The sequence below is a fragment of the Oncorhynchus keta genome, chromosome 35 (assembly GCF_023373465.1).
Source record: "Oncorhynchus keta strain PuntledgeMale-10-30-2019 chromosome 35, Oket_V2, whole genome shotgun sequence".
Taxonomy (NCBI): Eukaryota; Metazoa; Chordata; class Actinopteri; order Salmoniformes; family Salmonidae; genus Oncorhynchus; species Oncorhynchus keta.
The window spans coordinates 76,203,025-76,213,017 of record NC_068455.1 but is presented as its reverse complement, the minus strand read 5'-3'; the positions used below and the strand labels follow the sequence as shown (position 1 = coordinate 76,213,017).

General features: G+C 45.7%; 2 long non-coding RNA genes across 2 annotated transcripts in view; both read left to right on the top strand.

Moving 5' to 3' along the window:
* LOC127916249 (uncharacterized) overlaps positions 1 to 505 on the top strand; it is a 1,636-nt gene extending 1,131 nt beyond the window's left edge. The window contains exon 3 of the long non-coding RNA XR_008094155.1: positions 204 to 505. This is a non-coding gene — a long non-coding RNA (uncharacterized LOC127916249). The remainder of the gene's footprint in view (positions 1 to 203) is intronic.
* A 6,925-nt stretch (positions 506 to 7,430) lies between these two features.
* LOC127916260 (uncharacterized) lies at positions 7,431 to 9,657 on the top strand. The gene is made up of 3 exons (XR_008094188.1): positions 7,431 to 7,636; positions 8,795 to 9,005; positions 9,362 to 9,657. It is a non-coding gene; the product is annotated as an uncharacterized LOC127916260 (long non-coding RNA).
* The last annotated feature ends 336 nt before the right edge of the window (positions 9,658 to 9,993 follow it).

The following is a 9,993-nucleotide window of genomic DNA, read 5'->3' as shown; positions in this document are numbered from 1 at the left end:
TCTGTCTGTCTGTCTCTCTGTCTGTCTCTGTCTCTCTCTCTCTCTCTCTCTGTCTCTGTCTCTCTCTCTCTCTCTTTCTCTGTCTCTGTCTGTCTCTTTCTCTCTCTCTCTCTGTCTCTCTCTCTGTCTGTCTGTCTGTCTGTCTGTCTGTCTGTCTGTCTGTCTGTCTCTCTCTCTCTCTCTCTCTCTGTCTCTGTCTCTAGTCAGGTGTTTCCATTCTCCATGTTCTTCAGAGAAAGCTAAGATGCTCAGGAACAACGGCTTCTGTAACCTTCTAGAACCTCTGTTGTGATCTGAATGTTCAAGTTCTGTTTTAGTTTCAGGCCCAAATGGTTACCTATTCCGTATATAGTGCCCTACTTATAATGGTTGATGTTAGTTCATAGTGGAAGGCCCAAATGGTTACCTATTCCGTATATAGTGCCCTACTTATAGTGGTTGATGTTAGTTCATAGTGGAAGGTTTTGGAGTTTGGTTTTGACACATTTTGTAATAAATGATCTGATTCTAACTAGTTGGTATGTGTTATACTGTATGTGTTATACTGTATGTGTTATACTGTATGTGTTATACTTGTCTCTCTCCCTGTCTCTCCCCTCCCACCTCTCTCCCTGTCTCTCCCTCCCCCTCTCTGTCCTGTCAGGTCTTCCATTCCCACCTTCTCCTTGTCTCTCCCTCCCTCTCTTCTGTCTCTCCCCTAGAACCTCTGTTCTCCCTGTCTTCAAGCTTTCTCTTGTTTAGTTTCAGGCCCAAATGGTTACCTATTCCTATATAGTGCCTACTTATAGTGGTTGATGTTAGTTCATAGTGGAAGGCCCAAATATATGGTATATATATATATATATATAGTGGTTGATGTTAGTTCATAGTGGAAGGCCCAAATGGTTACCTAGGCGTATATAGTATAATACTTATAGTGGTTGATGTTATATATCATAGTGGAAGGTTTTAGTTTGGTTTTGACATTTTGTAATAAATAACATCTGATTCTAACTAGTTATATGTGTTATATGTATGTGTTATACTGTATATGTTATACTTGTCTCTCTCCCTGTCTCTCCCCCTCCCATATCTCTCCCTGTCTCTCCCTCCACCTCTCTCCCTGTCTCTCCTCTCCCACCTCTCTCTCCTCTCTGTCTCTCTCCCTCCACCTCTCTCCCTGTCTCTCCCCTCTCTCTCTCCTGTCTCTCCCCTCCCACTCTCTCTAACGTATATATACCTATATCCCTGTAAATAACTATATCTCTCTATACAACATATATATATCTATATCTCTATATATATATATATATATATATCTCCCTCTCTCTCTATATCTCTATCTCTTTCTCTCTCTTTCTCTCTCCTCTTTATCTATATATCTATTTCTCCCTATATATAAATCTCTTATATATATCCCTCTATCTCTCTATCTCTCTATATCTCTATATATATATATATTCTCTCTCTCTCTCTCTTTCTCTCTCTCTCTCTCTCTCTCTCTCTCTCTCTCCCTCTCTCTCTCTCTCTCTCCATCTCTCTCTCTAAATCTCTCTGCCTATACCTCTCTCTCTATCCAGCGTCCTCTATCTATATAAATATATATCTCTATATCTATATATCTATATATATAAAAAGTATATATATATATATATATAAAGTATATATATATATATTTCTATATCTTTATATATATATATATATCTCCTTATATATATATATATATATATATATATATATATAATATATCTATATTATATATTTATATATATACATATATATATAAATGATACAATTTTCTATATATATATATGACCCCTCTCTGCCCCCTATCTATCAGCCATCCCTCTATCTTATGGAACACTATTCTATATATCTTTCTCCCTCTTTCTATTCTCTGCTCTTTCTCCATCTTTCTCTCTATGGAACACTATTCTCTCTATATATTATGCCTATCTTTATCTATCTCTTTCTCTAGGGCCTCCCTGGAACATCTATTATATATGTATATATATCTTTATATATATATATATATATATAAGTATACTCTATCTCTGTCACTATCTCTCTTCTGTCTCTCTCTTCGGAACATAATCCTCTCTATATCTCCCTATGGAACTCTTCTCCTTACACTCTGTCTCTATGGATACACGCACACACACACTGCCGTGTCACGAGAGTTAATTCTAGGAGCATGAGTCAGCTCAGTGACTGGCGTTCTTCGTATCCAGCGTCCTCTGTCTGCCCGCGTGTGTGTCTGGTGTTTGTATCGTTCCTCTGCCCGCCAGTCTCGGTAACCCTGGAGACAGCGGCGTCTTGAATAACGATAATATCATTAATGCGTCCGCTTCCACTTCATCACTGTTATTTTAGTGTGTGTGTGTGTGTGTGTGTGTGTGTGTGTGTGTGTGTGTGTGTGTGTGTGTGTGTGTGTGTGTGTGTGTGTGTGTGTGTGTGTGTGTGTGTGTGTGTTCATTCAGTGCCATGACGGAAAAGATTACACGTGTTTTCCTTCCAACTGAACACTGTTTTAGTACCCCTGACCTCTAACCCTTGACCCCTCTCTGCCCCCCAATAACACCAGCCACACAGGGCCTCCCCAATGGAACACTATTCCCTACATTATGCCTCCCCAATGGAACACTAGTCCCTACATTATGCCTCCCCAATGGAACACTATTCCCTACACAGGGCCTCCCCAATGGAACACTATTCCCTACACAGGGCCTCCCCAATGGAACACTATTCCCTACACAGGGCCTCCCCAATGGAACACTATTCCCTACACAGGGCCTCCCAATGGAACACTATTCCCTACATTATGCCTCCCAATGGAACACTAGTCCCTACACATTCTCCCAATGGAACACTATTATACACAGGGCCTCCCAATGGAACACTATTCCCTACACAGGGCCTCCCAATGGAACACTATTCCCTACACAGGGCCTCCCCAATGGAACACTATTCCCTACACAGGGCCTCCCCAATGGAACACTATTCCCTACATTATGCCTCCCCAATGGAACACTAGTCCCTACATTATGCCTCCCAATGGAACACTATTCCCTACATTATGCCTCCCAATGGAACACTATTCCCTACATTATGCCTCCCAATGGAACACTATTCCCTACACAGGGCCTCCCAATGGAACACTATTCCCTACATTATGCCTCCCCAATGGAACACTATTCCCTACATTATGCCTCCCAATGGAACACTATTCCCTACACAGGGCCTCCCCAATGGAACACTATTCCCTACAATATGCCTCCCCAATGGAACACTATTCCCTACATTATGCCTCCCAATGGAACACTATTCCCTACACAGGGCCTCCCCAATGGAACACTATTCCCTACAATATGCCTCCCCAATGGAACACTATTCCCTACATTATGCCTCCCAATGGAACACTATTCCCTACATTATGCCTCCCAATGGAACACTATTCCCTACACAGGGCCTCCCAATGGAACACTTATGCCTCCCCAATGGAACACTATTCCCTACACAGGGCCTCCCCAATGGAACACTATTCCCTACACAGGGCCTCCTCAATGGAACACTATTCCCTACATTATGCCTCCCCAATGGAACACTATTCCCTACACAGGGCCTCCCCAGTGGAACACTATTCCCTACATTATGCCTCCCCAATGGAACACTATTCCCTACACAGGGCCTCCCCAATGGAACACTATTCCCTACACAGGGCCTCCCCAATGGAACACTATTCCCTACATAATGCCTCCCCAATGGAACACTATTCCCTACACAGGGCCTCCTCAATGGAACACTATTCCCTACATTATGCCTCCCCAATGGAACACTATTCCCTACACAGGGCCTCCCCAATGGAACACTATTCCCTACACAGGGCCTCCCCAATGGAACACTAGTCCCTACATAATGCCTCCCCAATGGAACACTATTCCCTACACAGGGCCTCCCCAATGGAACACTATTCCCTACACAGTGCACAACGTTTTACCAGAGCCCTATGTACAGTGGTTATATACTGTCTGTACCTGTTGGCCTTTCTCTCTCTCTCTCTCTCTCTCTCTCTCTCTCTCTCTCTCTCATCTCTATCTCTCTCATCTCTCATCTCTCTCTTTCTCTTATCCCCTCATTTCCTCTCTCTCTCTCTCATCTGTCTCTCATCTGTCTCTCTCATCTCTCTCTCTCTTTCTCTTAACCCTCTCATCTCTCTCTTTCTCTTATCCCTCCCTTTCTCTCTCTTTCTCATCTCTCTCTTTCTCATCTCTCATCCCTCTCTGGTTATCTTCCTCTCCACCTCTCTCTCTCTCTCTCTCTCTGGTTCTCTTCCTCTCTCTCTCTCTCTCTCTCTGCTTCTCTTCCTCCCTCTCTCTCTCTCTCTGGTTCTCTTCCTCCCTCTCTCTCCCTCTCTCTGGTTCTCTTTCCTCTCTCTCACTCTCTCTGGTTCTCTTCCTCTCCACATCTCTCTCTCTCTCTCTCTGGTTCTCTTCCTCCCTCTCTCTCTCTCTCCCTCTCTCTCTCTCTCTCTCTCTCTCTGGTTCTCTTCCTCCTTTCTCTCTTCTCTGGTTCTCTTCCTCTCCACATCTCTCTCTCTCTGGTTCTCTTCCTCCATCTCTCTCTCTCTCTGGTTCTCTCCCTCTCTACATCTCTCTCTGGTTCTCTTCCTCTCCACATCTCTCTCTCTCTCTCTCTCTCTCTCTGGTTCTCTTCCTCTCTCTCTCTCTCCCTCTCTCTGGTTCTCTTCCTCTCTCTCTCTCTCCCTCTCTCTGGTTCTCTTCCTCCCTTTCTCTCGCTCTCTGGTTCTCTTCCTCTCCACATCTCTCTCTCTCTCTCTCTCTGGTTCTCTTCCTCTCTCTCTCTCTCTCTCTCTCTCTCTCTCTCTCTCTCTCTCTCTCTCTCTCTGGTTCTCTTATCTCTCTTTCTCATCCCTCTCTGTGTTAGTGTGTAGGTGGGGAGGTTTAGTTAACATCATACATTCTGTTTCCGATGACATCAACAAATGTGCAATGTCTGTCGGGGGAAAGGGTCTGTCACTTTAATTGTGTTTTTGTATGAGTCTTTAAGTGTGTTTTGTGTTGGTGCTGGAGTCACTGAATAGAGTCTACAGTCATCATGTCAATGAGTTGAGCTTTAACATGTGGAGAGACGAACAACAGACCCAGGTGTCTCCTCAATATCTCAGACCCACAGTAGGTGTCTCCTCAATATCTCAGACCCACAGTAGGTGTCTCCTCACAATATCTCAGACCCACAGTAGGTGTCTCCTCACAATATCTCAGACCCACAGTAGGTGTCTCCTCACAATATCTCAGACCCACAGTAGGTGTCTCCTCACAATATCTCAGATCCACAGTAGGTGTCTCCTCACAATATCTCAGACCCACAGTAGGTGTCTCCTCACAATATCTCAGACCCACAGTAGGTCTCCTCAATATCTCAGACCCACAGTAGGTCTCCTCAATATCTCAGACCCACAGTAGGTGCCTCCTCAATATCTCACACCCACAGTAGGTGTCTCTCAATATCTCACACCCACAGTAGGTCTCCCTCAATATCTCAGTCCCACAGTAGGTGTCTCTCAATATCTCAGACCCACAGTAGGTGTCTCTCTCACTCACAGTAGGTCTCCTCATTCAGACCCACAGTAGGTCTCTCAATATCTCAGACCCACAGTAGCTTCTCAATATCTCAGACCCACAGTAGCTGTCTCCTCAATATCTCAGACCCACAGTAGCTGTCTCCTCAATATCTCAGACCCACAGTAGGTCTCCTCAATATCTCAGACCCACAGTAGGTCTCCTCAATTTCCTCAGACCCACAGTAGGTGTCTCCTCAATATCTCAGACCCACAGTAGGTCTCCTCAATATCTCAGACCCACAGTAGGTCTCATCAATATCTTAGACCCACAGTAGGTCTCCTCAATATCTCAGACCCACAGTAGGTCTCATCAATATCTCAGACCCACTGTAGGTCTCATCAATATCTCAGACCCACAGTAGGTCTCATCAATATCTCAGACCCACAGTAGGTCTCCTCAATATCTCAGACCCACAGTAGGTCTCCTCAATATCTCAGACCCACAGTAGGTCTCCTCAATATCTCAGACCCACAGTAGGTGCCTCCTCAATATCTCACACCCACAGTAGGTGTCTCCTCACAATATCTCAGACCCACAGTAGGTGTCTCCTCACAATATCTCAGATCCACAGTAGGTGTCTCCTCACAATATCTCAGACCCACAGTAGGTGTCTCCTCACAATATCTCAGACCCACAGTAGGTCTCCTCAATATCTCAGACCCACAGTAGGTCTCCTCAATATCTCAGACCCACAGTAGGTGCCTCCTCAATATCTCACACCCACAGTAGGTGTCTCCTCAATATCTCACACCCACAGTAGGTCTCCTCAATATCTCAGTCCCACAGTAGGTGTCTCCTCAATATCTCAGACCCACAGTAGGTGTCTCCTCAATATCTCACACCCACAGTAGGTCTCCTCAATATCTCAGACCCACAGTAGGTCTCCTCAATATCTCAGACCCACAGTAGCTGTCTCCTCAATATCTCAGACCCACAGTAGCTGTCTCCTCAATATCTCAGACCCACAGTAGGTCTCCTCAATATCTCAGACCCACAGTAGGTCTCCTCAATTTCCTCAGACCCACAGTAGGTGTCTCCTCAATATCTCAGACCCACAGTAGGTCTCCTCAATATCTCAGACCCACAGTAGGTCTCATCAATATCTTAGACCCACAGTAGGTCTCCTCAATATCTCAGACCCACAGTAGGTCTCATCAATATCTCAGACCCACTGTAGGTCTCATCAATATCTCAGACCCACAGTAGGTCTCATCAATATCTCAGACCCACAGTAGGTCTCCTCAATATCTCAGACCCACAGTAGGTCTCCTCAATATCTCAGACCCACAGTAGGTCTCCTCAATATCTCAGACCCACAGTAGGTGCCTCCTCAATATCTCACACCCACAGTAGGTGTCTCCTCAATATCTCACACCCACAGTAGGTCTCCTCAATATCTCAGTCCCACAGTAGGTGTCTCCTCAATATCTCACACCCACAGTAGGTCTCCTCAATATCTCAGTCCCACAGTAGGTGTCTCCTCAATATCTCAGACCCACAGTAGGTCTCCTCAATATCTCAGACCCACAGTAGGTCTCCTCAATATCTCAGACCCACAGTAGCTGTCTCCTCAATATCTCAGACCCACAGTAGGTCTCCTCAATATCTCAGACCCACAGTAGGTCTCCTCAATATCTCAGACCCACAGTAGGTGTCTCCTCAATATCTCAGACCCACAGTAGGTGTCTCCTCAATATCTCAGACCCACAGTAGGTCTCCTCAATATCTCAGACCCACAGTAGGTGCCTCCTCAATATCTCACACCCACAGTAGGTGTCTCCTCAATATCTCAGACCCACAGTAGGTGTCTCCTCAATATCTCACACCCACAGTAGGTCTCCTCAATATCTCAGACCCACAGTAGCTGTCTCCTCAATATCTCACACCCACAGTAGGTCTCCTCAATATCTCAGTCCCACAGTAGGTGTCTCCTCAATATCTCACACCCACAGTAGGTCTCCTCAATATCTCAGTCCCACAGTAGGTGTCTCCTCAATATCTCAGACCCACAGTAGGTGTCTCCTCAATATCTCAGACCCACAGTAGGTGTCTCCTCAATATCTCACACTCACAGTAGGTCTCCTCAATATCTCAGACCCACAGTATGTCTCATCAATATCTCAGACCCACAGTAGGTCTCCTCAATATCTCAGACCCACAGTAGGTCTCATCAATATCTCAGACCCACAGTAGGTCTCATCAATATCTCAGACCCACAGTAGGTCTCATCAATATCTCAGACCCACAGTAGGTCTCCTCAATATCTCAGACCGACAGTAGGTCTCCTCAATATCTCAGACCCACAGTAGGTGCCTCCTCAATATCTCACACCCACAGTAGGTGTCTCCTCAATATCTCACACCCACAGTAGGTCTCCTCAATATCTCAGACCCACAGTAGCTGTCTCCTCAATATCTCACACCCACAGTAGGTCTCCTCAATATCTCAGTCCCACAGTAGGTGTCTCCTCAATATCTCAGACCCACAGTAGGTGTCTCCTCAATATCTCACACCCACAGTAGGTGTCTCCTCAATATCTCACACTCACAGTAGGTCTCCTCAATATCTCAGACCCACAGTAGGTCTCCTCAATATCTCAGACCCACAGTAGGTGTCTCCTCAATATCTCAGACCCACAGTAGGTGTCTCCTCAATATCTCAGACCCACAGTAGGTCTCCTCAATTTCCTCAGACCCACAGTAGGTGTCTCCTCAATATCTCAGACCCACAGTAGGTCTCCTCAATATCCCAGACCCACAGTAGGTCTCATCAATATCTCAGACCCACAGTAGGTCTCCTCAATATCTCAGACCCACAGTAGGTCTCATCAATATCTCAGACCCACAGTAGGTCTCATCAATATCTCAGACCCACAGTAGGTCTCATCAATATCTCAGACCCACAGTAGGTCTCATCAATATCTCAGACCCACAGTAGGTCTCCTCAATATCTCAGACCCACAGTAGGTCTCATCAATATCTCAGACCCACAGTAGGTCTCATCAATATCTCAGACCCACAGTAGGTCTCCTCAATATCTCAGACCCACAGTAGGTCTCTTCAATATCTCAGACCGACAGTAGGTCTCCTCAATATCTCAGACCCACAGTAGGTGCCTCCTCAATATCTCACACCCACAGTAGGTGTCTCCTCAATATCTCAGACCCACAGTAGGTGTCTCCTCAATATCTCACACCCACAGTAGGTCTCCTCAATATCTCAGACCCACAGTAGCTGTCTCCTCAATATCTCACACCCACAGTAGGTCTCCTCAATATCTCAGTCCCACAGTAGGTGTCTCCTCAATATCTCACACCCACAGTAGGTCTCCTCAATATCTCAGTCCCACAGTAGGTGTCTCCTCAATATCTCAGACCCACAGTAGGTGTCTCCTCAATATCTCAGACCCACAGTAGGTGTCTCCTCAATATCTCACACTCACAGTAGGTCTCCTCAATATCTCAGACCCACAGTATGTCTCATCAATATCTCAGACCCACAGTAGGTCTCCTCAATATCTCAGACCCACAGTAGGTCTCATCAATATCTCAGACCCACAGTAGGTCTCATCAATATCTCAGACCCACAGTAGGTCTCCTCAATATCTCAGACCCACAGTAGGTCTCCTCAATATCTCAGACCGACAGTAGGTCTCCTCAATATCTCAGACCCACAGTAGGTGCCTCCTCAATATCTCACACCCACAGTAGGTGTCTCCTCAATATCTCAGACCCACAGTAGGTGTCTCCTCAATATCTCACACCCACAGTAGGTCTCCTCAATATCTCAGACCCACAGTAGCTGTCTCCTCAATATCTCACACCCACAGTAGGTCTCCTCAATATCTCAGTCCCACAGTAGGTGTCTCCTCAATATCTCACACCCACAGTAGGTCTCCTCAATATCTCAGTCCCACAGTAGGTGTCTCCTCAATATCTCAGACCCACAGTAGGTGTCTCCTCAATATCTCACACCCACAGTAGGTGTCTCCTCAATATCTCACACTCACAGTAGGTCTCCTCAATATCTCAGACCCACAGTAGGTCTCCTCAATATCTCAGACCCACAGTAGGTGTCTCCTCAATATCTCAGACCCACAGTAGGTGTCTCCTCAATATCTCAGACCCACAGTAGGTCTCCTCAATTTCCTCAGACCCACAGTAGGTGTCTCCTCAATATCTCAGACCCACAGTAGGTCTCCTCAATATCCCAGACCCACAGTAGGTCTCATCAATATCTCAGACCCACAGTAGGTCTCCTCAATATCTCAGACCCACAGTAGGTCTCATCAATATCTCAGACCCACAGTAGGTCTCATCAATATCTCAGACCCACAGTAGGTCTCATCAATATCTCAGACCCACAGTAGGTCT